Source organism: Periplaneta americana, chromosome 13 (assembly GCF_040183065.1).
Source record: "Periplaneta americana isolate PAMFEO1 chromosome 13, P.americana_PAMFEO1_priV1, whole genome shotgun sequence".
Lineage (NCBI taxonomy): Eukaryota > Metazoa > Arthropoda > Insecta > Blattodea > Blattidae > Periplaneta > Periplaneta americana.
In genome coordinates this window covers 81,746,910-81,772,656 of record NC_091129.1, presented here as the reverse complement: position 1 = coordinate 81,772,656, position 25,747 = coordinate 81,746,910, and the positions used below count along the sequence as shown (strand labels likewise).

At 34.9% G+C, this 25,747-nt stretch overlaps 1 protein-coding gene across 1 annotated transcript in view; it reads right to left on the bottom strand.

Annotated features, from left to right (window-relative positions):
- The window catches only part of LOC138711635 (cell adhesion molecule DSCAML1-like), a 719,252-nt gene that overhangs the window by 174,181 nt on the left and 519,324 nt on the right, over positions 1 to 25,747 (bottom strand). The gene's annotated exons all lie outside the window — the stretch shown is intronic.

The following is a 25,747-nucleotide window of genomic DNA, read 5'->3' as shown; positions in this document are numbered from 1 at the left end:
CTGTTGATGATGATTATGTATATTATTATTATTTCTTTTATTATTATGTCTCAGATAGTAGAGCTTAATTTTGACGTGGAACGTATATTCTCTTGACATTCGAGAAGTATGGTGACAGTTTCATTTAATAGGGTGACATTATCCAAGCACGGTACGTTACGCAAACGATATTATTCTTTTATAAATGGGGGTGTTTAATAAGTGCGGAGTGTATGAAGACAGAAATAGTTAATTTAACATATTCTGACTCTAAAGTAAGGTACTTAAGTGTGGTGGCAATTTCCAAATTAATCAGTTCTCTATTACGGCATGCTATACATCACAATACATGGAATGAGGAAGCGATTGTGAAGTAGTTGATGAAGCAGTTCCGCCTTGTTAAAACTTTCATATCAAATCGCAAGCTTGCTTACAATCCCAACCATGTTCACAATAGCAATCACAAACGGCATACATTTTTGACGCAATTATAGTAATTCGACGAACCCCTTGTCACTTTTCTATAATGTATGAAACAAAGGTCTCGCGCTCCACAGTTTGCCACACAGTCGCATTATCTTTCAACCTCTCGTGTATGAAACATCAGAGTTACCTTCCGTCCCGACACCGTGTAAGAAGTCAGAAGTCTCCACACATGGTTGATTTCTGTGAGAGTGTTATATCTCACATTACCAACATCTTTGGGGAGGATATTCATCATAATATACGTCACAAAATCCCTGAGGACAGAGGCTGTACGCTCCTCCGAAACGCTGCAAGTTTTCTTCCCACTGAGCACCGTACAGAATCCAAAAGTCTGCTGTTCCGTAAATGACGACCCCCACCAATCTTATCTGTGTGGGATTTATATCTTTCGTACCTTATGTAGTAGGGCTAATCAGTTACGATAACGTATTTTAATTTACAACAAATGAAAGACATTACTCTTGGCACGTAAGTTGTATAGATTCTTGAGATGATATAATGTTACGAAATCTAAACGATATTGGTTTGAATTCGAATCTCAAAAGGGAAGTAGGCATTTTTCTTCTAGCGATTTCGTTACATAACAGACTCAGTAAAACTATTGTAAATTCGTCATCGTCTGATATTATTTACCCATTCAAAATTTAGAAATTACATAGGGCCTACTGTATTTATCAATATCTTAGTCTACACTTAAATATGGTATAATTGGTTGGGGATAAAATGCCAAATTACATCATCATCAGTTATCTTTGCCTATAGAAAGAATAATTAAAATTTGTACATCTTGATTACACAACTTTTAACATTACAACACTTCGGAATATGTATTATATGTCTTTCTCGTGTTAAATTTTACCGTACTTGGTTAACATGTTTCGGCCTGCTATTGGCCATCATCAGAACTGGTTGTTGCTAGTCTTGGTGCCTTTTGTTTTGTTTCCTGTGGAGGTGTGTTTGTGTAGTGTAATGTGGAGTCAAAGAGTGTGTATTCTGAAATTGAGTTGTGTGTTGAGAATTTCATTTTGATGTGTTTTTGTGTGTCTGTATATTCGTATTGTTCTAGTGTGTTTAGTTTCTGGCTTTTTGGTTGGATGTGTAGAATTTCCATGTCTGTGTTGATGCCTCTGTAGGTGTGGTTAGCGTTTGTGATGTGTTCTGCATATGTGGAAGTGTTTTGTAATTTTGTTATGGCTATGATGTGTTCTTTGTAACGTGTTTGAAATGATCTGCCTGTCTGTCCTATCAAAACAAAAGGCACCAAGATCAGCAACAACCAGTTCTGAAGATGACCAATAGCAGGCCGAAACATGTTAACCAGGTACGGTAAAATTTAACACGAGAAAGACATATAATACCTACTCCGAAATTAATATTTGTTTTTAAAACCAGTCTATTTTGAAACGTATTTTATATTTTCAAAATTTTGTCTTTATAATATTAAAAAAATTACTAAGTATTTAAGTCTGTTAAACATTTTTCATAAAAATAGTTGTAAGTCTGAAAATTACATAAAAATATTTCATTATACTGAGCGAAATATATTACCCGTTTTACTTGAACCAAAATACAATAGGCTACAAAACCTTGCCAAATTTGTGCTTCATATTGTGAGCCAAGATTATACAATCAATTTTTTAAAAATAAATCCAGTATTAAGTAACGTTAATAATAATTTTCAATCAAAGAATTAAGTGTTAGGCCTATATTTCTTAAAATTATAAATGCCAATTATTTAACTTATTCTGTTTAGATATAATTTCTTTTCATATTTTAACTAATGTTCTGTTTGTTAATTTCTACTTAAAATTTTTCTACACTTTTAACACACACACACACACACACACACACACACACACACACATATATATATATATATATATATATCATTGATTAAATTTTCAACATCTTTACTTTTAAATTCTAATTAATAATGATACCCAGATGTTTTATATAATTATGTGATTTTTTCAATGGTATACATTTACAACTTTTAAGAGCTAAACCATTTTCAGTGTGTATTATTAGTGTATCTTCACACACGGTAATATGCGCGGAATTCTAGGCATCGGTATTAATCGCCGTTATGTAATGCTCATAAAAAAATAATTTTAACCTTTCCTCCTAACTATTTTTCAGAAATGTTTAACTGTGTTCCTCAAGCACTAGCCGATTTTTTAGGAGACTGATAAAAGAACTGTTCTGTAACATACATGGCATGTTCTTTCCATTAGTAATCGACTTTGATCTGACCGATCCTTGTAAATCTGCCAGTGAACACGTACAGTATCTTCAAACCTTTTATTTAATTTATAAATCTCTTGACTATATGGAGATTTAGTGCCTAGGAAACATCCACAAAAATCTTCTGTTATTACAGCGTAATCACTAACAAATATCCATCACTTCTTCAAAACCAGTATTCGTTAAGCTTAAAGCTTTCATTCATAATTACTCATAAACATAACTACACGATTACACATCATATAGTAGACTCAGCGCTATAGATAATGCTATGTTTTTACGAGTAGGAAGTGAAATAGAAAGCAATAGGAAATTTAATCTCATTGCGAAAAATAATATACAAATATACCAAGGTCCGAAACAAGTGTGATAATTCTGTCTGGACAAAATTCGTGCAGTTACAGCTGAAATTCGAAAATAAAAGCATCAGAACAGAATCTCTTTCACATATTCGGGAAATACATGTTCGGGATAATTTCCGAAATTTCAGGATAATATTAAGGAATTGATATTAAAGAAACGCATTATAAACGAAATGTTGATCAGCATACAGCCAAGATTTCATAGTAGCCTACTTCATTGAAAGAAACTTTGAGATATGGAATTAAAAATCAAATATTAATTTAGAACAGTGTTTCCACATTTTGCGTGTAGCCGGTGTGTGTTTGTTTATCTTTATTTGGACAACATGCTCCATTACATAAGCAATACTACATGTCTGGTTTATGCTTACAGGATTACAATGTTCTTACAATTATATATGCGACAGAATTTGTTACTTATAAGGCAATGTAATTTATGCTGTTGTGACTAGAATTGAATATATCATATTATCATATTATAAACGTAGAAATAATTTTTTGAATAGTGTATATTTATATGTTACATTATTATTAAGTGTACTGATATTCTATTTGAGATTTGTATCCTACATTATTATTTGTATTAACTTAATACAATCAAATTTTATTTTTACTCTATTGTGACAAATTTAATGTGTTTCAATATAATCCCTTCGCCGATTAACATGGCGTAAACATATTGAAACTAAACGTAAAGAATTACATTTTAAAACATAAAAAATCTATTGGTTATTGGGACCTAAATCAAAACTGTCATTAGAAAATAAACTTCTTGTTTATAAAGTCATACTAAAACCAATCTGGACACACGGCATCCAACTGTGGGGAACTGCTAGCAACTCAAACATTGAAATACTGCAGAGGTATCAGTCTAAAACTTTACGTTCCATTGTCACTGCACCATGGTATGTACGTAATGTTGTCATTCATCATGATCTTAACATTTCAACTGTAAAAGAAGAAATTTCTAAGTTCAGCAAAAAATACCTGCACCGATTAAATCAACATCCGAATCATCAGGCATTAAATTTGCTGGATAATAGTCAAACAATAAGAAGACTTAAAAGGACCAATGCTCTTGACCTTCCATTCATTTTTACTACAGCTATTTAAAACATTGTTATTTTTCTTTTGGAGTGTTGTCATGAGATAAAATCTCCACTCATGTCATATTCTTTTATAATATTTACTTATTGTCTATTGTAGCAGATTGTAAATGTGGCATAATTGTAAAAAAAATATAATCCCTCAACTAATGTATTTATTGCTATTTATTACTTATTCTTAATCTATTTTGTGTACTCTTTTTCTGTATAAGTTTAAATTCCAATTTTATAGTTTTATTGCATTAACCTGTTCAACATTTCATTATCTTAATGCTATACATTTCGTACTTTCTAAATCTACCTCTCTTATGAATTTACAATATTTCTTTAAGTATTTGACAATGAGATCGGTCGTGTTCGGTGGTCACCTTCCTCCTTTGAAATGTATGATCTTTTTCAGTTTGTTTCGGGCCTTGTTGTATTTCGTGCACTCGAGTAAAAATGAGCAACTGTTTCTTCACCATTAATGCAGCTGCATGTTGGATCTTGTATGATGCGGAATCTGGGGTAGTATGCGTTGATTCTTCCATGACCAGTTAGCATGGTTGTCAGTCCAGCTGAAACAGGTATGTTCAGAGATAGTCTCTGCGAGAATTGTGGAAAATATCTTCTTGTTTCCGCACCATTTTTTGCTAGCTACCACTGATTTTCCCACTTCGCAAGGCTTTCTTCTCGCAAAGTCTATGTTACTCCACTCATGGGGATCTTGCTGTAGTGGAGTGTATCTTCTCTTGTAGCTTTCTTGGCAAGGCGGTCGGCAAGCTCGTTCCCGAAGATCCCTATATGCGCCTTAACCCAGCTGAAGGTTATGATCCAACCTGTTCCTCTTAAGGAAGTCAATTCCTTTCTGATGTCTTCTATTAATGAATTGTGGTTCCTGCTGTTTTGGAGGGAGTCTAGGGTGATCTTACTGTGTTGTAGTTGTAGACGTGTGTGTGTGTGCGTGCGTGCGTGTGTAGCTTTATTTTACTTGACAGATTTAAGTCTTTGTATATGTTTGTACGTATGTATGTAATGAGCTTTAGAAGTGCAGGTGAACCATCGATATATAATTATATTTATTATGAACTCATGTCACATGATCCCAGAGGGTGTCACCTGTATTATGGCTTCAGTGTCTGAATCATTGTAATTGTAAACACTTAAAGCGTCATGTTATAAAATACTTGGTAAGTGGATCACTAAATAGAATTTTCCCAGCGGCACTGTCGGTGAGTTCACTGTTTTCAGGGAACTTTTGGCTTTACATGAATAAATGAAGCCTATTTGTCGATATTCCTGGAAACGCTCTGCCAATTAATTAGGTTATCAGCCCTTCACCTGTGCCTTGCATGTAGGTTAAAAACCACGCGTTTTTTTTATTTGGATGAAGGAAATCAGGTCACGGAATTTGAGCTCTAACACAATATCGTTTTAAATATTCTAGTAACTTTGTGAAAATTACAGAAAACGTTTTCTTAAGTCATTTAATTCTCTCCAATTTTATAATACATTTCGCTTATGTAATACAATAAGAGTTTTTCTACTGTAACCTTTGTGTATCAATTGGGGATTTTCTACTTCAAATAAAATAATTATTATTTTATCTGGTGGAGAAATATGGGAATTCCGACGAGCGAAACGCTAATTTGCTATGAGAACACTCCCAAAAATCATTTATATCCACGAAATCAACATTGTTTGTTTCTCCTAAATTTTAAACCGGTTAATATTTCTTTATGCTCTATTGTTTACAAATTTCATGCTCTAACAATTTTTCTTTCTTTTATTTTACATATATCAAAATACTCTCTGTCACTTTCTCTCTCATTAGCTCCCTTTTGTTCTTCTTTCTGTATGTAACTCAGTCCTTCTTTTATGTTAATTTCTTCCGTGCTTTGCAAATCCTACGCTCTACTAATTTTTATTTCATTCTATTTTTTTTCTTTCCTCCCTTGCTTCTTTCATTTAATTTCTTTTTGTATCTTTTTTTTATGAAATTCATTACTAGTTTTCTTTTTTGTTAATTTCTTGCGTGCCTACAGATCCTAAGCTCTTGCGTTTTCTCTCTTTTATTCCACATATTTCTGTCATTCATTATATCTCTTTCTTTCTCTACAATGTCATTTTATTTATTTCCCTTTTATGTAATTCATATCAGCCTTTCTCTTTATTGTTCCGTTCTTACATAGTTTGCAAATTCAACTCTCTTGCAGGATTTCTTTCCTTTTTTCTACTTTTCTTTAACTCTCTTTCACTTTCTTGTTCATTCCATTTGTTTCTTTCTTTTTTTCTGTAACCGTCATTTCCCTTTCTTCATTGACTTGCAAATCCTACGCTCTTACATGTTTTGTTTTTTCTCGCACTTTTGTTTTCCTTTTCTTGCCTTTCATTCTGTATTTGTTTTCTTCCTTCTTCATTTCTTAACACTTCCCTCTGCTTTAATATTTCCATTTTCATGTAGTTAAATATTCCTTTTTCTGTTTATTATTAAATTTCCCTTCTGCTTTAATTTCTTTCCTACTTTGTGTTTCTAACCTCGTATTTTTCTTTTTTTCAGTCCTTCTCTATTTTCATTTACTTTTTTCACTATTCCTGCCTCTATTTATTTCCCACACACGCAAAAAAAGTATTTATTACAACATGCACTTGAGTCTATCTTCATATTGAAGTATCTGTGACTAGCCCACTGGGTTGTGATGGGGAAAGCAGACGTTGTAGAAAATTTTTCTCGGAGTTTTCTATAATTTCACAAATCATCCTCTCTTTCATCTACACTCCCACTCTTTCATCATTATCTCCGTTTCTTTCCCTCATTTCGGGATTTCGACCGATGTAGAGTCGACTGCGGACCGCCACCGAAACTGGACCCGTGTATGTAGTCATTTTAGTCATTTGTTGCTGGTGGTAGTGCTATGTACCATGGATTCTCTCCCTGGGCTCATGCTAGCTCATGAAAATGGGTTTAAGATGTCTGTGAGAGAAGTTAAAGGGATTCTACAGGCTGTAGGAGAGTTCTGGGGCGGCATGTAAGGGAATATGTAGGCTAGTGCGAGAATTATGGCATACACATCATTCAATCCCGGGTAGCAAAATGATATCATCAAAGCGGTCTACGTATGAGAGCAGTCTCAGCCCGTGCCTCTCCCCAAGTGGTTAGGTACAGCTTACAGCAGTAAAATTTTTGGAAATATTCAACATTTTTTTCCTCCATTACTGTATCTTGTACAATAATGAAAATTGATATATGTAAAACACTGTTCTTCTGCTGTATGAACAAAATAATTTTACGATTTAAAAAATCATTTTATGTATATTTCTTTCAAAATTTAAGATGGTGGCAGTTCACTGTGCAGTGATGAAGCGTTTCCCTCATAACTCATAAACTTGTTAACTTTTTCATGTTCTCCTTTTTTATTTTATTGCTGAAACTCATGTTTAGAATATCATGCTCTTTCAACTACATTCCTTAAAATATAATATATATATTTTTTTATTTTGTATTAGAAGAAAATACTGATATTTGACCATTTTTAAAAGAATTTATTTTTTATCAGACAATCTATCAAAGGTAGAGAAGTGATTTTGCTTCATATTGTAGATGTGGCATGCATAAATACACACAAAAATTTCATCACAGAATGTTAGATAGTTTTTGAGTTATGAGGGAAAAGCTTCATCACTGCACATTGAACTGCCACCATTTTTATTTTTGAAAAAAATATATTTAAATTATTTTTTTAAACCGTAAAAGCATTTTTTTCATATAGCAAAAGAACAATGTTTTAAGCATACTAATGTTCTGGGGCGGCATGTTGAATATTTCCAAAATTTTACTGCTGAAAGATGTACCTAACCCCTTGAGAGAGACTTGTATATAGTCTATTTGGAACACTCTGAGAACAAGCATCAACAACGCTCACCAGACTCTAATTCCGCCATTCAACTCTGATAGGCTGACGCAAATGAAAGCATGTAAACGACACTGTGTCAGTCTATCAGAGTCTAACAATAAGCTGAAGGTCAAATGAGTGCCGCATGCTTTTATTTGCATCAGCCTATCAGAATCGAATGGCGGCTGACGGCCGGGTGTGTGTTGTTAATGCTTGCTCTCAGCGTGTTCCAATTAGACTGTAGTGTAATATAGTATCTTCCTATTAAATTTCTTAGTTTCTGTTCTTTCAGACATGTCCCGAATTTCCAACAAGAAATAAATTTATTCTCTAGAGCGTTGTGCTTTCATTAGTTTAACCAGAGACATACGCAGACTCATTCTATATCATCTGATAAAAGTCCTGACACGAGAAACTTTTCAGCTTGAGACCTCAAGATGACCACTCCAATTACTTCGAGGCCCGCTCCTCAAGTCTAGATAAAAGAACACGCACTCTGGCGTGATCCTCGTATCTGCACAATTCCTATGACTGGCAGAATTTCTTCCAATTATTCCCCACAAGATAATCCATTACAGCTGGTGATGTGTAACTAACTTCTCCATTACCGGGCCGCATGTTTGTTTTTGGGGTTATCTATTTATGGTTCTAAGTTACTCATCAAGCGTCATTCGTGCACAAAATTCATTAGGCAGTCCGTCATACACCTGTGTTACACTCGTCTGGAATTTAAGTACCACACTGTTTGTTTGCAAGCAATTAAATTGCGTCTATGAAAAAATTGTAATAAACTACATCTGTATATCTCTGAAATAAAGATCTTTCCCGTGATAGACAAACGTATAATTTATTCTTCGCTCTACATTGTCAGTGACATAAATGATATTATATTGAGTGCATACAAAAGTGAATAGATCTAAAGATTGTTAAGGTTGGACGTATGCATTTCAGCTCCAATTTAGTCAAATTGCCTTCTCATTTACATTTCGAGTTCCTGACAGTATTATTCCAGTTCAGATGCTTTTTTTTTTCCAATTTCTAAATTTGTTAACAAGATATAAAAACTTACGTAATCATAAATGAAACATATAGCCTAGTGAATATTAATATATTGAGTGTATTATGACATCAGTGCATTCACTGAAGGACCGCGAATTTATATGAGAAAATTTCAACAGGGAAGAAAAAAATTGTGTATAATTTTGTCTAGTTCCACCCTCACTTCGGGAAGGAAATTGTCTACGAGTTCACCTAGTTCAACTTTCCTCTGCAATACCTAGAGATAAGGGTGTTTGAGAATAAGGTTCTTAGGAAAACATTTGAGGCTAAGAGGGATGAAATTACAGGAGAATGAAGAAAGTTACGCAACGCAGAACTGCACGCATTATATTCTACACCTGACATAATTAGGCAACTTAATCCAAACTCAATGTGGATCAGCACATCCAGGCATTTTGGAAAGTTCTCTTATGAAATATATAAATTCAAACAAATTTCTTCCATAATCCAATCATAGCGCAATGTAAACAAACCAAACAGATGGCGAAAATATGGCGGCGTGCGAAGATCTGACTTATTCACGGACCTTGGGTAAACTGAATATTACTTACCATCTAGTGTTAAGAATCTCAACTACAGGTGGATAAGTGAACAGTGGAATTAATGAAATATTCAATTTTATTAAACTGATTATGATCTAAACAGAATGAACATTCTGATTTAACGTATTGTATTCTAAATAAATTTTGAAACATTTTAATATAAAAATACAAATTTAAGTCTTCTAATTGAAAGTACGATTATGGAATTGACATCTTTTAGAAGTAGCCTAAATATTTTGTTGATGGGATGTTGACTGATTGTTTAGTAGATTTTTTTTATAATGGGGTTATGATGTATCTTCTTTTTTGTACATAGGAATTCAGTGAGGAGGAGCTGTCACTGCCTTCTAAATATTTCCCGTACTAACAAGGAACATTTGCGAATCAGATGTGACAATATGTAGACAATTGCGATTCAGGAGCAACAAGTTTATTTTCGACAATATTACAGTGACAGATGATAGTGGTTGATTGACATTTAACGAATTATTATACTAGATTGGTTACTGACTGAATGAGCGAAATAATTACTGTTATTAAACAGCAATCAAATATTGGCACTGGGAAATAAACGTACACCTAGGAACAAGATAGAAGTTCAATAACTGGGAGTCTTACTGACAGCCACAGAGAAAAGTTGCACAGAAAATAGTAGAATTAAAGGGAAAACATTAAAATACAACAAAGAAAACGCCTGAAAAAATAATAAATACTAATCAAAATAGAAGGTGGTAGCAAAATAAAATATTGCATATGGCCGAAATTGCCAAGAATTACGATATTAACAATCTATGTCTTCTTCGTGACAGATCAATAAGAGCTGTAACAATCTGAGAACCTAATACATAGCAGGAGAAGTCAAGATAAGTGAAGCGAAAGAAAGCCTGACATCTCTAATATTATGACACATTTTCAAGGACCTGCCTCATAAGTATCAGAAGTACTGATGGGTGGACTTGATTTACATATTCTAGATGTTTGCAGGCGACAAAACATGGTAGTCGATATGGAATTTGAGATCGATTTATGTGGCTGTAAAGCACACCCACGGCTGGAAACTACGAGTTTGGAATGTGACGCAGATAAAGGATACGTATTCACCCCTGCAGTGTGAATATACTGGGGCTATAATCTTGAAGCCTGCGAACTGTTCAGCTTCCTCCTGAAAAATCTCCCCTCGGTATTAAAAGTGGTTCTATTCATGTGGGATTTATAGTAAAATGAACTGCCAGGGTTCCGGTTTTGAGGGGAGGGTTTCACCTTCAAAATTGCACGCGGAAACAGAACTTAGTAATGTTGCGGATAGGTCTACCTTTCTTTCTTTAGTCTGGGGAACTCCCCGACTTACTTATCCATGTGAGGTCAAACTCCCTAGTTTTAAAAATGTGTTTTTTTATTGCACTTTGTGTATTGGTCTTGAATTCCAGACGTTTGAGATGGGTAGAGCAGTAGCACGTATAGGTGAATCCAGAAATGCATATAGAGTGTTATTTGGAAGAACTAAGAGAAAAAGACCTTTTGGGAGGCCGAGACGTAGATGACAGAATAATATTGAAGTGGATTTGAGGGAGGTCGGATATGATGGTAGGGACTGGATTAATCTTGCTGAGGATGGGGACCGACGGCGGGCTTATGTGAGGGCGGTGATGAACCTCCGAGTTCTTGAAAAGCCATAAGTAAGTAAGTATATTTGTATTGAATTAAGACGGCACGCAACTGCATAACAAATTTCACGACCGTCCAGTAATAAGCTATGAAATAACAGGCTGTTAAGTCGTTCTCTTTCTTAATTGTAATTTTTGTCACATGTCTCTAAGCAAGAACATGTAAAGTACCGGTATCTACTTTTTCCCAACTATTCGAAAATCCAATATTAGCACGCTGTTCCTCCTTCCAGACGGATACGATCGTTACCCATCCTAGTCGTGATGGAACCTGTAGTAGATAAAGCAAACGATGTATAATGTTTTCTCAGGGTACTCCGATTTCACTAATCATTTCACCAACATTCCATCTGCTCCTCATTTATTCTATCATCAGCAACTGTTAAAAATAGGCTATGATGAATTCTTGGGGATAGTACTCGTTTCCGATGGTGGTATAAATCATAAGGACTTGGGATTTCAGACCACGGGGTTTCTCACATCTCGATTGGAGATCGAATCAGCTGTAAGGGATCAGGCCTGCGAAAGTCACTTACAGGGCGCACGATGAGTCATTATAAGACTAAGTGCATTAATTCTGCCAGGGTCCGTCTCTCGAAAAACCAGCCAACCAGACATCGTTTCAGCGTTAATCCAATATTCTGATAGCAATAAAAATTATATACCCTGACTAAGTGTTGTTGGTAGCAGATAGTATGGTGAGAAGAGCTAAAGAAGGCAGACCATTAGATGGAGAAAGAAGAAGAGCAAGATCTGCTAAAAGATTTATTTAATTAATTAATTAATTAACTTATTTATCTATTTATCTCATTCACTGTTTATTTATGTATTTGTATATTCATTTATTTATTTACTTACTCATAAATTTATTAGTTATTTATTCATTTATTTAGCTAGATAGGGGAAACAAATAGGAAGAACTCCTACTTCAGAAGAAGAAACTTAAAACCGTCGAGGCATGAATCTGCGGACATCACATCCAGCAGCCGGCATCATAACTACAAGACCAGCAAAGACTTAGTTATGCTAGATTGTGGTTTATAATTTATTATATAAAAGGACTGTAAAAATATAAGAAGAATAAGCCTGAAATGTGGTTCGGGTATTGAATCGAACGTATCGAGCTGAAGTTAGTGTAGATTCGTTAGGCATTATGCAAAATGTACATAATCCTTCAACAATAGAAAGTTGCAAACAATGAAGATAGAGAAGTGCGTTCATGAATTGGTAGACACATTCTTCTCCGAGCCAATTAACTATGCCAAACTTCTAAAACAAAGGAGACAAGAAACCCGAAGGCTTGGTTAATTAGGCGTGAGTACAAATTAGAGGTTAACAATGACAAAAATATTTCCAAAGTACACAGAGGTGAAAGACATCATTGTTCGTTCCACAACTATGAAACAATGTCAATGGGTAAACAATCTATATTGTTCAACATTCGCCAATAAAATAAACCAGTGCGCATATTCCTACTATGGATAAACCACCGAAAATCCTGGAACAACAAATTTGTATTTAAAAAGTTTGTTTTATTATACATCACGTGAAGATGTTAATATATATATATTTGATATAAGTCTATATTTGATATAAGTCTATATTTGATATAAGTGAATCTAGATTAAATATAATTAAAGGCATACGTTCCGAAGATTTTTCGTGGTTTTAGTCATTATTTCCCTAACTGGTTAGAAGTTATTTTAAATATATGGCTCACAGTGGCTACGGGCGGGTTAGAGCGACCCTTTGTACGTCGGCCATACTGAGGCCTATTGTGCACTCCGAAGAGTATGGTATAAATGAGGATGAGGGTGTACCAGCCTACCGGCCGCATGTGACTCCTCATCCGTTCACCCAATGGAGGCCTTCTGCTCTCCCCCGCTCTAAGTTCACAACGTCAAGGTGACCGAGCAGCACACGATCCATTCCAACGGCCCTTCCAAGGTGTCAAAGAGCCCTTGAAAGTGCTCTTAAGGAATGTTGCGGAAGGCTGGGAACTCAGGAACGGTTGTAGAGAGGACGCCCCCTCCCGTAAGCGGATGAAGACATGCGTCTTGACCTGAATGTGACTATTGAATGGGATGAGAAAGATGAATGATATATGAAAATCTAAATTATTTTTCTACACGGGAGGGGAAGAGAAAATGGACGGTGGCAGTGAAAATTCCAACCCGGCATTTGCCGAAGTAACTGTGGAAAACCACGGAAAAACCATAGTCAGATTGGTCGGTCCGCGAATTGAACCACGGACCTCCCGAATGCGGGTCCCATACGATACGCATGAGCCAACTCGCTCTGTAATACATACCTTTATTTCCTCATTTAAGAACGTAATGTAATGTTTCCACGAATTAAAATATTCGTTTTTTTTAATCTGTTATTTAACTGTTTGTTAACGTATAGTTGGAAAAGAGATTCTAATTTAGTGAAATGTTATCTCATATTTCATAAGTATCGAGTATAAGAAGCGTGATGGACAGTGAAAAAAACGTCAGATTCAAACAATATTACAGGGTGAACATAAAGTTTTTCCATGGTTATAAAGATTCATTACTGAAAAACTGCGCTAAATAGATGGACGCGGTTTTCAGCAAATGATACCTATTTTTATGAAGTTTTCATGTATACACTTCAACATGCGTTCCGTTTGTTTCCCGAGGAATGTCTAATCGACACTGAATTTCATGCATGTTTCTCGCCAACATCTCCCTTTTCCAACCGTCAAAACCGCTCATTGTACTTGTCTTTTCTGGAGGTGTGAAATTTTTTTCACAGACGGCTGCAGTTTGACGAGTACAAAGCTCAAATCATGCAAACTTTGTTGCCAAACAACCGTCCCCGAAGTGCTGCATTTCCTGCGGATATTCTGGAAGGAAATGAACGACACAATCACTATCTTAAGCAAGTTTTCTTTTATGATGAGTCAATTTTTCATACCTCCGAAAAAGACACAATGTTCGGATTTGAAGTTCGGAAGAACGAGATGTTGGCGAAAATATGGCATGAACTCGGGTTTCGATCTGATGTTCTCCAGGCAACAAACTGAGCTCATGTTGAGGTGTATTCATGAAAACTTTGAAGATTGAGTTATCATTTACTGAAAACCGCGTCTGTGTAACTAGAGTAGTTTTTCAGTAATGTTTCTACTAAGGGAAATACTTTATGGTCACTCTGAAAGATTTGACCAAGCAACAAACGAGGCAATAAATTATTTCGACAGGCTAGATTTCAGAACATTGAAATGAATAGAAAATAATATATTAAGGCCTAAATATTAAATTGGGTTATGTATTATATTTTCCAGCGCCTCTGCAAAGTTATATTTGACAAGTATGTTGACAGCCATAAGATCATAGCTACAGTGACTATGTTGTGAGGTTAAGATGTCATTAGTAAGTGTTTGAAGTATTACCTTATTTTATGGCTTTTATTAGTTTTATTGGTTCATTTTATTCGTGAAATAGTCCTAACAGACAAATCTTCATTTTGAACTTCTCTAGATAAATTCGCTCGTTACTGAAGTGACTCGCAGACTTGCCAATAAGTTCAACATGACTCGTCACATTGCATAGGCCTATGAAAATTTAATTTTTTGTTATTTCAGTATCACTTTTTGTAGACATCGTAAGTCAGGTGTGTGGTTCTATCTGTCCATTGACCCTCCACATCTTATAGTTCCGGTAGAGTCCCACTATAATGTCCTTCCATCAGCCCTGAAAGCTGACGACTACTACTTACATTGATGCCAATCAGAATACTATATTACGCCGTACAGTTTTGGGTGAATACTATTCCAATGATGATAATGAATATTGATATGTTGAATGACAGTGGACTGATGGACGGAATCGGCACAGCTTCGACAAAAAAAAAAAAAAAAAAAAAAAAAAAAAAATCTGGCTTTGTTCACCATTAATACAAGTTCGCTATTAACAGGATACAAACCCGGGTGGTACTCAATTATCGTAATCCAGTGCTTCTTCAACTAGCTACCAAGATAACAATTAAAGTATCTTACTTTTTGGGATTATTACTATATTATATAAAATAGGAAACAAAAGCAAATCAAGCTTTCAGGTATAACTCCCTGTAGAGTTGATTTGAATAATTTCTAGGGAAAAATTGTTCGGAGTTATACCTGAAAGCTTGATTTGCATAATATACGTCACTGTTCGTTAACAGAAAATCACAAATTAAGTCACACAGAGTTAGTGTGCACTCAATGTTGGTTGCTTTGACGGTTGTCAGCCCATTTTGAGGTCTGTGGATACAGAGGGAAAAATAGGCTCGGTGTCTGGCAGAGTTCCCGGGTAGCTCAGTTAGTAGAGCGTTGGTATGTTTAACCAAAGGTCCCGGATTCGATGTCCGGCCACGGAACAACTTTTCCCTCGGAATTATTCAGGAAACAAAAGTTAATATTTTTAGCATGCATGTGAAATAATTTAATTAATAATTATTGTATGACATTTCAATAACATTTCAAGGAATTGAACTACAAACATTACTTTCTCAACAATGTGATACAGAAACTGAATTGTTGTAAAAAAATAAAACGAATCAGAAAGTACGTGTCAAATTCATGACATGTATGTATGTATGTATGTATGTATGTATGTATGTATGTATGTATGTATGTATGTATGTTTTTTTAATTAAGGATCAAGTACAGTAAACAGAAAAAAAATTGAGAATTAAACAATCTATAATAATTTGTTTTGCAAAATATGTAACTTTAGGGGTTTATGCAATAGGCCTACAATCTTGTGAATATGCTACGCTATAAACACAATAGGCCTACTATGCAGAAGTACCTCAAAAGTATTAAAATGCATAATTAACTTTGCACATAGGTCAGTACAGACGTTCATATGTATGTAGAAAAACGTTTTTGCATGACTTTCAATTGGCAAGCAAAACTATGCACTTGAATACGAATCCTGGCCCTAGTTGTCAACATTCTTAACGAACTATTTCTGTTTCAAAATTTACTTCCCTTTTGAGTAACTGTAACAAATAGGCTAATTATACAGTTAATAATTGCCTTGCTTGCTACTAATATTTCGAAGGTTTGCAGAACGATACGTACTCAGAAGCATTACATAAACTCACAATACCAGCGCGAAAATCCTTTCCACGTAGCGTAGCTATCCCTGCAATAAAAGATCGCGGCGCGCGTGATTAACTGTCCCTCTATGATCCCGCTTGAGGTAAAGTTTCTCTACGCGAACGCGGAGGGGATGGTGCTTACGAACGTACCCCAGGCACATTTTTTCCCTTCCCGCGAAGGAGTCTCTGGCAACCATTAGTAACGACCTGCTGGGCTCATGAGTCCTTCTGGACGGGGGAAGGAAAGAAAATTATTCCTCTGGGGTTGCTTGGATCGCAATCCATCGTTCGGCCAACACATTCCGCGAGGCTGGCAATAACTTGTGTACTCTATTAGTTCCGTCAGGACTGTCTGTCCCCATCAGACCGACTTCGAGATTTCTAGCTTCTGCTAGTTGCTTCTCTCATGCTGCTTAGTCGCGTACTTTGTCATTTAAGGGATTGATAGACGACATTACGAATACAGACGTGGACAAATTATTAGATTAAAACGTTTTTCTTGGAAACATAATATAATTCGTCATATCAACTTTCAGTATAATTCACAGAGTACCATATTGTTATAAATATGATATTTTACATCTAGTATATTTTTCCAATGGTTAAGTATATTTTGTTTGGCTGTGTTGGTACTACTGGTGTTTTAATTATATACTGCAGAAGATATTCAACAGTCTGTTCTCCCATGGCCTGCTAGAAGACCGGACATAAACGAAATTGAAAATCTGTTATTTATACTGAAGAATAAAGTGAACAAAAAAGGCTTACAACAAAACATGGACTCATTTAAGCATTGTCTGATATCTGGCCAAATGATGCTGATATTCAAAGAAAGTGTCAAACTTTGGTTTCCAGCATCCCTGACAAAATCAACGTGTTAATAAAGAATAAGAGAATGTTTACAAAATATTAGTAACCTCCAGACTCAATTTTCTATTCATTATTTCTGTCCAAAATACATTTTTGTTCATTATTTTTGCCGATAAATACAGCTTTGTTGCACATATAATTAATTTAGTCTAATGATTTGTCCACGTCTGTAGTACTGATAAAGTGGTGGTTCGATCTTGGTAGTGGTAGGAGAAATTATGGTAACAGCAATATTATTATTATACAGTACAGTACAGTGTGTTTTTGGAAAATACAATTTTAATTAATGCTCCGATATAAATGTTGTAATTAAGACCTTGTGTATCCCTTGAGTTTATCGTAAGGCTCGTCCTCCCCCCCCCCCCCACACACACGTTACCAGCACTTTCTTTACGTTTTCACTGTGCCTAAACGAGACGCTCTACTGTAGCTCGATTGATTTCTTTGGTTAGATTGATTAGTTTGGCTAAATTACCTGCATGACTTCGATTGATTTTTTGCTTTCACTTAATGTACTCATTGGATTGATTTCACTTGGTTGAGTTGATTTGGTTGCTTGCTTGATTTCGTTGTTTTGATGATTTGGATGCTTGGTTATTAGTACAGACAGAATTCTGGCCCAGAGCGTACGAAGATAAGGTTAGCTGTTCATAGACTATATTGACGTGACTTTATGTTTCGCGCGTGTCATAGGTACTATTAAGGAACACTTGCATCTTGTTTGTGATGCAGTTGATGTTCTATTCGTGATTCAAAACTAAACTCCTCAGACTGTTCACAGTACATTCTAGTAATAAAGAATGACACAACACTTTTAATTATTTATTCATTTATTTAATCAATTTAATTTTACTGTCAGAGTGAAGACCATAAGGCTTTCTATTCCTTTCAACTAGTATAAAAATACATAGTAAATACTATTATAAATAACAGCAATGCAGAAAATAATGGAATAATAATAATAATAATAATAACAAAATTTATTATAAAAGTAATAGCAAAATGTACATGTGTTTAGATATATGTATTTCTAAGAATTAAACAATAATAATTTAGTGTTCAGTAAGATTTAATTTGAACCGTAGGAATGATTCACATAATGAAGGAAAATTGGTGTAATAAAAATAAAAATCATATTCTACGAAAGTAGCATTTGAAGAAGATCATATTGTAGAGAAGAAAAGCAGTTTTTTTGACAGTCGGCATTTGAAAGTAGTTAATGTCTGACAGCTTCTTTACACTATGTACACTAGAATACGCTATTTTTACTATTTACACTATCATAAAGACTATAGGCTTACATTGATCAAACATATTTAAAACTACTGTACATTATTTACAAAATAAGTAAGTATAGTATTATTGAATAAAATACCTTGCATTACAATACACAACACTGTACATAAAAGTGTAAATAATGTGTATTCATCTGATCAATATAGGCTTAAATTTTTATGCTAATGTAAAATAGTAAAAATAACGTATTTTAGGCACATAATAAAAATAAAAAATAAATAAATAATAGTGTAATAAAATGGTACATATTTTGTTTTGCATAACTTGACCAAATAGAAATCGCGTGAGCAGACAATCAAGTACTTGGCTTGCATATCACTCGCGTCGCCCACATAAAAACTCCAGTAATAGACTACAGTACTTAATCTTGTAATATCGTGGGACAAAGTACGGTCCCTAGTTATTAGTACATTACTTATTTACAAATGGTTTTTAAGGAACCAGGAGGTTCATCGTTGCCCTCACATAAGCCCGAGCAAGGTTAATTCAGTTCGTTGCATCATATGCCACTTCCCTCAAATCCATTTTGATATTATCCTTTCATCTACGTCTCGGCCTCCCCAAAGGTCTTTATCTCCAGATATACCAACTAACTCTCTATATGCATTTCTGGATTAATCCATACGTACTATATGCCCTGCCCATCTCAAAAGTCAGGATTTAATGTTTCTAATTATGTCAGGTGAAGAATATAGTGCATGAACTTCTACGTTTTGAAACTTTTTCCATTCTCCTGTAACGTAATCCCTCTTAGCTTCAAATATTTTCCTTATTACTTTATTCTCGAACATTCTTAACCTCTATTCCACTCTCAAAGTTAGAGTCCACGTGTCACACCATATAGAATAATCGGAAATATAATTGCTTTATAAATTCTAACTTTCAGTTTTTGAAAGGAGATTTAATGACAATAGCTTCTCAATCGAATTATAACAGGCATTTCCCATATTTATTTATTTCCTCTCGGATGTCAATTATGTTTGTTACTGTTGCTCCAAAGTATTTGAATGTTTCAACCTCTTCATAGAATATTAGTGACATATTTTACTTATGTGCATGGATTAGTCATTGATTGGGTAGTTTTCTTAGTTGGTTGTTGGATTGATTTTAATTTAAAATGTTTATTCACTTTGGCGTTCGAGAATTCTGGTAAAACATTCTGTTAATACAATGACGACATTAAATTTGAGTAGGCCTAGGCTGACTGATATTATTATGTGTTGAAAACAAATTATTTTCGAAACCAGTTAGCTGTTTCAAAACATAAAGTGGAAACAAATGAATGCGGTTATTATTCATAAACAAATGGGCGTGAAAAATAAAATGTAGGGTGAATAAAACAGAAATGGTTAAGTTCTGAATTTAACTGCAGTATTAATTTTCGAATGAATCAAATTCTCTGTAATGACATTTATTGGTGTAACCTCAAACAACTCACTGGCGTCATATTGACGTTAGAATCGTTTCGACTATTAATTACACTGTAATCTCGAGCTTAGGGGTCCTGGAATGAGGAAGCAATTATTAATAGTTAAAGAGAAGACTCCACCTTCTTAAATTAATATAGGCCTACGGGAAGTATGAAGACAGAAATGAAAAGGACTATCAGACTATTATATCAAATCTCAAACATGCTCACAATAACAATATCAGCATAAATGTTTAACACAAAAAGATTCGATGAATTCCCTGACACATTTTTGAAATCCCTAATTGGTTGTTGATATATGTTGTATTGGGTCTATGTTTCTTTGTTTGATTTGTTTGGTTCTTTTGTGTGTATATTCGTTGATTCGTTTGCATTAGTTCATTGATTTGATAGGTTCGGTTGATTAACTCCTGAGAAATTGACGCCATCATAACATCCGAAAACTAATAGCACAGGCCCTTAGAAAAAGATCCTACGAGGTCCATGAAGAGGGGCACTGTGTTGCGTCTGAAGGCGGCGGAATTAGAAGAGCGGAAAACGTGGCTCTAGAAAAGACTAATTGTAAAGGCTTTATACTGAACACAACTGCTAGATTTGAGTTGAATCAGACCTAACCATCTGAGGTCAACAAAGAGAAACAACAAATTTATGAGCCTACTATTCGGTATTTTCATGAAGGCGCCTGGGAAGTGCATGGTTTGATGATCGGAGCGAGAGGCACCATCCCACAACTGAAGGGTTCAGAGCCATAGTTTGGCAAGCGCCATTTATTAAAAACGGAGAAAACAAGGGTTAAAATTAAGTGATTACCATAATTTAACGAAACATATGGAAAGTAAGATAAAGTATGCACATTAAAATAAAATGGTATGTCAAGCTTCATTAAATTATGGTATTTAAATAACTTTAACCCTTGCTTTCTCTGTTTTTAATAAATGGCGCTTGGCCCGCTATGGCTCTGAACCATTCAATTAACTATAAACACTCTCAGAACATTTTGAATCCATGATGTCATTCCTAAAATAATTACTTCAAGCATTAAAGGGTCTGTGGCAATTCTGAAAAATCATTTATATGGAATATCATAATTCCCCCCCTTTTCTATTCGTTAGTGTGTGATTGTTATAAATATGTGTATGACTTATATTATTTCTAAAATTCAAGTTCTAAGTTCACATTTAATTTGTTTCATCTATTTACTATAATCCGTTATTATTCTTGTATATGTATTATTAGTCTGTGTTTTTGACAACCCAGGATGCCTGGGTAGACGATTTTTTGGAAATAAATTAAGTATGATTAGTTGATTTTGGTTTTATTAGCTGTTTCGTTTCATTTTATTGGTTCATTTTATTTTGTTTTGTAGATACATGTGTATAATTAGTTTTTTTTTATTTGTTTAGCTATGTAATTTTTATTAAACTGGATTAATGTGTTTTCTTTTGTTCTTCGATTTGTTTCTGTTGAGCCATTTATTAGTTTTTTGTTGGTTGATTAATTGGTTTTTGGGAAGTTCGTTAATTGATGAAAAGTTGGGTAGATTTTGGATTGATTAATTTGTTGCTTGGTAGGTTTGATCATTAGGTTGTTGGTTGACTTTTTGATTGGCTTATTTTTTAATAAATAATGACCTCAACTTAATTTCCAGTTCCTTTACTTAGAAACCTGTTAGTTACGTTACAGTGATCTTCTTTATGACGAAGGCAATGTCCTAAATTTGAACACAGGTCAATCTGTGTTTTAGTTTGTGGATGTGGTAGCGGCTTCTCTCGACGCACAGCACATGCCGTTGTAACGCTCCGAGGCTAGTTTATGACACCAAATGTTAATATGTCGGTGCAGCGAAACGGCATAGAATGGAGCACAAAGGTAATAAAATTAAATCAGAATTGATGAACACCACCAAATCTAATTAGACTCAATTACTAAAGCCTATCTCCAGATAATATATATACATATACGTACACATACGCAACATGTTAAAATCACTCTATTTATAAACATTTTGCTACGCGTGTGATTGGACTACAAAAATGTACACGCCTCATCAGTTCAATGTAACCAATGGACCACAAATTATAAAAATGTCAATGAAACGTATCCCTCAGCTGTATGTCTGGTGGTGGCGTTTCATGTTGTAAATTGCCCGAACATGGGTTCTGTTCCCGGTGAGAAAGTTAAAAACGCATCTCCATTCAATTGGAACGGGTGTGTCCTCTTTGTATTGGGTTGTGTTTGCACTATGTTGACCGCCTCGTAAAGAGAACCACAATTTGTATACTGTATGAAGATTAAAAAATATAAAAGATAGCCAAGAATCCCTTTAGGGTAATGGCGTCCTTTCTCAAGAAGGATGACTCAAATTATCTCCCATGATGAGCTATTTCTTCGGAGATAATGTCTTTTGTATGTACTCCTAATACTATTATAACTGTAGGCATTTTGCTCATTGCCAGATCCTCTGCATTGAGGCAGGTTTATTCTTAAAATTAAACTAATAAAACAACAATTGTACGCTCACTAATACCAACTCCGTAAACATTTCACTATACTTGTTTTTTGAAAGATGAGACATGAGAGATAAGCGGCCGAACTTGGAACTACAGTGCTATGTTGCCAAAATGGACTACCACGCTGCCAGCTGATGGAAGGTAGCAATTGACGTTAAGAAGGCTGACGTTAAAATATTAATTCACAATTGACGCGAAGGTAAGAAAATAGTACAAAAATCGACAGATAATCATAGACGAGACGTACCGAAGCTAACTGTGTATGCACAATAAATGTCGCCAAGAAAGCTATTAAGCACTCGCCACGTGGGAACGGTAAGTTTGGCAACTCAACCGTTGTTACCATAGCAACAGGCCTACCACGCTATGTAACATTCAGTTGTTTTTCCGATCGCAACGCTTCTGTCATGTCCCATCTTAAAAAAAAAACCAGTCTAGGCTTATTACGCGTTCAATGTCACATTACCGCTGAGCGCTGATGTCGCCACTGTCGTATGCAAGGCATCTAAGCGATTACGGAACGCGGGGTATTGAGGGGATGAAAGCAATCGTGAAGGGGTAGTCTGTAGAATTAACACAGATAAATATACAAGGGACGGGTAGTAGACGATTAACTGTTTATGTTTTCAAGGTCCTTACATTTTTTTCTGATTTCTGACTATTGTTTTCCACTTCAATCCTGCTTAGACATTTTCTCATTGATACATCCGCTACATTTATAACAGTGTTGCCTATTAACCTGAACACTAGAAGAACACTAACAGATAGTAATACACGCCTTATTGGTGTCATTTATGAGATTCAAACCTGTCTTCGGACAGTTGACTAAACAACACGCGCTAATATAAGCACTATAAACATTTTACTGGACTTACTAAGAATTATGAACAATTAACCATTTCCAGTTCCAAAACTTTTAAACTTTTGCAGATTTCTGGTTATTGTTGTACATTGCACTTTGCTTCTCCCATAAATCCATCGGACCGTCTGTGACCTGGACGTTCTCTTTTCCTTTTACATATCCTCGCTTAAGAACCAATACCGCGTAACTGACAAAATGTAAATTTTACAGGAGAAGGAAAAAACCGAATAAAAACCATAAAAATAACGCAATAGTCTTGAAAAGTGGTGTATGGCTGCGAAATAGCATAACTAATTTGTAACCAAGTGAAAATGGATGATCATGGCCGTACACATTTGGCCATGTCACTTACGCGGTATTGGAAATCTGCCGTTGACTACATTTTGTTAGTTACGCGGTATTGTGAGACAACTATAGCAGCTTCAGGACACATGTTGACAAGCGTTTTCTTTGCGTGAAAACTGCCTACTGGAAATATTATTCGTACTCTTGTATGTGTCAATGTGTTATCTGAATTGTTGTCCTACCATGTGACTTGAGGTCAAGGTCGGTAGACTGTAGCTTGAATCAGCACTAGATTACATTCCAGACAATGATTGCTGCTTCTTAGTCAAATGCTGAAACTGGGAAAGGAAAAAGAAGACACAGTTCAATGTTTATTGTTATAATAAATATAATAATAATAACAATAATAATAATAATAATAATAATAATACTTACTTACTGGCTTTTAAGGAACCCGGAGGTTCATTGCCGCCCTCACATAAGCCCGCCATTGGTCCCTATCCTGAGTAAGATTAATCCAGTCTATATCATCATATCCCACCTCCCTCAAATCCATTTTAATATTATCCTCCCATCTACGTCTCGGCCTTCCCAAAGGTCTTTTTCCCTCCGGCCTCCCAACTAACACTCTATATGCATTTCTGGATTCGCCCATACGTGCTACATGCCCTGCCCATCTCAAACGTCTGGATTTAATGTCCCTCATTATGTCAGGTGAAGAATACAATGCGTGCAGTTCTGTGTTGTGTAACTTTCTCCATTCTCCTGTAACTTCATCCCTCTTAGCCCCAAATATTTTCCTAAGCACCTTATTCTCAAACACCCTTAACCTATGTTCCTCTCTCAAAGTGAGAGTCCAAGTTTCACAACCATACAGAACAACCGGTAATATAACTGTTTTATATATTCTAACTTTCAGATTTTTTGACAGCAGACTGGATGATAAAAGCTTCTCAACCGAATAATAACAGGCATTTCCCATATTTATTCTGTGTTGAATTTCCTCCCGACAATCTGATACCAGGTACTTTATTTTCACACTACGTATTTGAATAGATAAGTAGAATTGTTACTAAAACGTTGCTGATAAATATAATTTTATAATATAATAATAATGATAATAATAATAATAATAATAATATTATTATTATTATTATTATTATTATTATTATTATTATTATTATTATTATTATTATTATTGACAATGGACTTGAGTGACTTGCGAATAATGAAAAGAAAATCATATAAAAATATAATAATGATGATAATTTTTCAGGCACAACATTCGTTAAACATAATAAAGAAATAATTATAGGCCTATGCTGAAATCACAAAAAGTAATCCTTAACTAACCCTAGTGTGGAATACTATCATAAAAACTATGGCACAATCGGTTCTATATACAATAATGTGACGGTAATTTAGGCAGGCTACTAATGCTCTTTTTTCTGTGGTTTAGCACGAGAACATGACTTTTTTTTTTACTGAAGGGACGGCATCAGTACTATTAGGTAACCAATATCGCACAGTTCATTCTTTAATTCCCAATGTACACAGAAACATCTTTTTGTAAACCTGAATTTTTTTATCATCAACTTTTAGGTTGTAGACAAATGTTCTCTTTCTTCTTGATTCAGAATTTTTACTGCCAGGTCTTTTCGCAGGAGTGAAAGACACAAGATTTGATACGTAAACGGTCCTCTGTTCCCAAGTCAAAATTTTCCAGAATGCCTGAAAGATGTCTTCTCTCATTAGAAATTAAATTACATCCCCTTACTTTCGAATTTTGACACATTTTATAACTACACTCTAGCCCCAAATTCTTTGCATCTCTTTCCGTATCATGTGTCACTTTGCCATCTTTCGATCTCTTGTAGCTAAGATAAGCTTCCTCTTCCGTTCTAAGTTTTCTATTTTTCATTTTCTTCCACTTATCCTTTTGTGGTTTTGAACTTCTTTCTCTTTTCTGTCAAATTTCCATGAAACGCTTGTAGATTCTTCTCTTTATCTTTTTTTGACGAATGTAAAGATGTAGAATAAGTAGGACTCACGAATTCTTCGAGGTCGTCTAC